Source organism: Rattus norvegicus, chromosome 5, assembly GCF_021556685.1.
Source record: "Rattus norvegicus strain SHRSP/BbbUtx chromosome 5, alternate assembly SHRSP_T2T, whole genome shotgun sequence".
Taxonomy (NCBI): Eukaryota; Metazoa; Chordata; class Mammalia; order Rodentia; family Muridae; genus Rattus; species Rattus norvegicus.
Window position 1 is genome coordinate 73736507 of NC_141538.1, and position 2240 is coordinate 73738746.

The 2240-nt window shown below is 49.1% G+C and overlaps 1 pseudogene; it reads left to right on the forward strand.

The window, feature by feature from the left end:
• Nucleotides 1–647: 647 nt before the first annotated feature.
• LOC120103313 (small nucleolar RNA SNORA17) lies at nt 648–770 on the forward strand (annotated as a pseudogene).
• The last annotated feature ends 1470 nt before the right edge of the window (nt 771–2240 follow it).

A 2240-nucleotide genomic window follows, 5' to 3' on the forward strand; every position in this document is an offset into this window, starting at 1 on the left:
CTCGCCCCTGTCTACAGAGGATGAATCAGTCCCTAGGAGAGTTTTATCAGGCAACTTGGGAAGACACTGATTTTGTGTCTCTTAGAAAATTTTTTTTGATACTTGTGTTAAGATTCTTATTTCTTAGTATATAATTAATAATACATCCACATTCCATCTCTCTCTCTCTCTCTCTCTCTCTCTCTCTCTCTCTCTCTCTCTCTCTCTCTCTACCCTCTGTCAATATACAAGTGTCCATTATGTTTATGTAAGCAGTGGTGTTGTGCGTGTAAGTATGCATATATGTATGTCTGTATCTGTACACTCTAAAAGTTAAGACACTTTCCACTGTAGGTCAGAATAACAAATTTATGAAGTTAATTCATCCTCTAGAGTCTTCCTGTTTATTCTTTACTTATAAAAACAAAAAAGGAAGATGAACTCCCTTGCTTTTTCTCATTCCCCAGAAGGCTTTGCTCAAAGAAACAATTCCTTGTGTCTACAGAAGAAACTGTGACTATTAGAAGCTAGATTACCATTTCAATGGCTTCTGACATTGAGGGATTTTCAAACCATTTCAGTAGGGCTGATTTGAAGATTTAGACTAAAAGCAGACACTGTAGTGGGTGTCCCTCTACATGATCTCATTTAAATTCAGAGCAATTTTCCCTGCCCCTAGAAAGGTTACAGGTATGGCTGCTGTGTCATATGTGTGTCAGTAGGTGGCAGAGAGGCTATGTCACCTCAGCGTTCTGCTCTGTAAACATCTGAATCATTAGTATCTCAACACTCCCTGGAAAACAAGCCTGACATGACCACCGGACCAGTGCCGGGCAGGCCCAGACAGGAAGCTAGTCTGAGACGATGATCAGTCCAGTGCTGCACAGGCCCAAATGGCTCCCAGGGAGCCAGAGGCTAGAGCAACCATGCTCTATGACTGTGGGACCCGGCAGGAGTGAGCCAGGTTCAGATGACCCTTGCATAGGTCCCCTATGGTCAGACCTGGGCGATGAGCGAGCCTAAGATGACCATCAGTTTGGCACCATGGAGCCCAGACAGGGAGCTAGCCCGAGACGACCATCAGTTGGGTACCGAGCAGGCCTGGGTGGGGGTGGGACAGACCATGCTTGAGATGATCCCTGCCCTGTGCCATAATTCACGAGTGGGGCATTGCACACCTGAAACCACTCCTGAGATGACCTCAGACATTCAGAGACCCCAGGTGCCACTAAAAGGAGCAAGTAAGTGGTAGAGAAATGAAAGAGAAAGAGAAGCAAAAGGATAAATGCACAATGAAGAGAGGCAGAGCTGGAGACTTGAGGGGAGTGAGGAACAGCCAGATATGAGTAGCCAGTGATGCCACCTGAGACTGTGATGAGATCCTGACCTGGGCTCCCATGGGGGCCCATGTGTGGGTCTGTGGCCCTAAAGCATTGGGGGTATGTTACCACAGAAGTGATCATCCATGGTCTGGGACCAAGCACATGTTGATGTCTGAAGGCCATGTAGAACCGGCCCTACCGAGTGCCTGGACATAAGGGGTGTGCGAGCAGGAGAGCTGCACCCACCCCTAGCCAGCTGCAATGCCAGGGAGAGCTGGCTTCTCAAAGTGTCCAGGAAGCACAGTAGAGCATCCCTGTTTTTGAGAGCTCTGAGTGTTCCCTTCCAGAGTATCGGCCAGGGAAAGTTGTCCCTGCCACTCATCTCCCATGCAGTGGCATGGATGAGGGACAAATGCCCTCTTTCTCTCTTCCCTTTCACAGGGGATCTGGGGTCATGAAAGCAAGACAGCTGGCCCTACCCCCCACCTGCTGCAGCACTCATGACAGCAGGCCCTGCACCTTGCCTGTAGGCACAGAATAGAGCTGGTGATCTAGCCCTGGGGGCATGAGAGTGGGATAGTTGGCTCTGCCCCTTGCTGGCGGTGGCATTGAACGGGGCAGCCAGGGCAGGGCAGGAGATCTCCCCACACTGGTGTGTGTGCATAGAGTTGGCTGTGCTGACCAGCTCAGATACTTCTCAGGCCCAGTTCCAAGTCTTCAAACTGACCTATTTCAACGTCTACCCCATCGATGAACTGCTAGAGTGCATGAATGGGCTAGTCCTACAGACCCCAAGCTACAGGATCTCCATGACACAGGGCAACAAGAAGATATCTGAGAGGAGCCCTAGTGAGGAACCAGTATTGATAGTGTAGCAGAAGTCAGAGGTCTTGAACTATACCAATGACTCATTGTAATGAACATTTGCCAGCAAAGAAG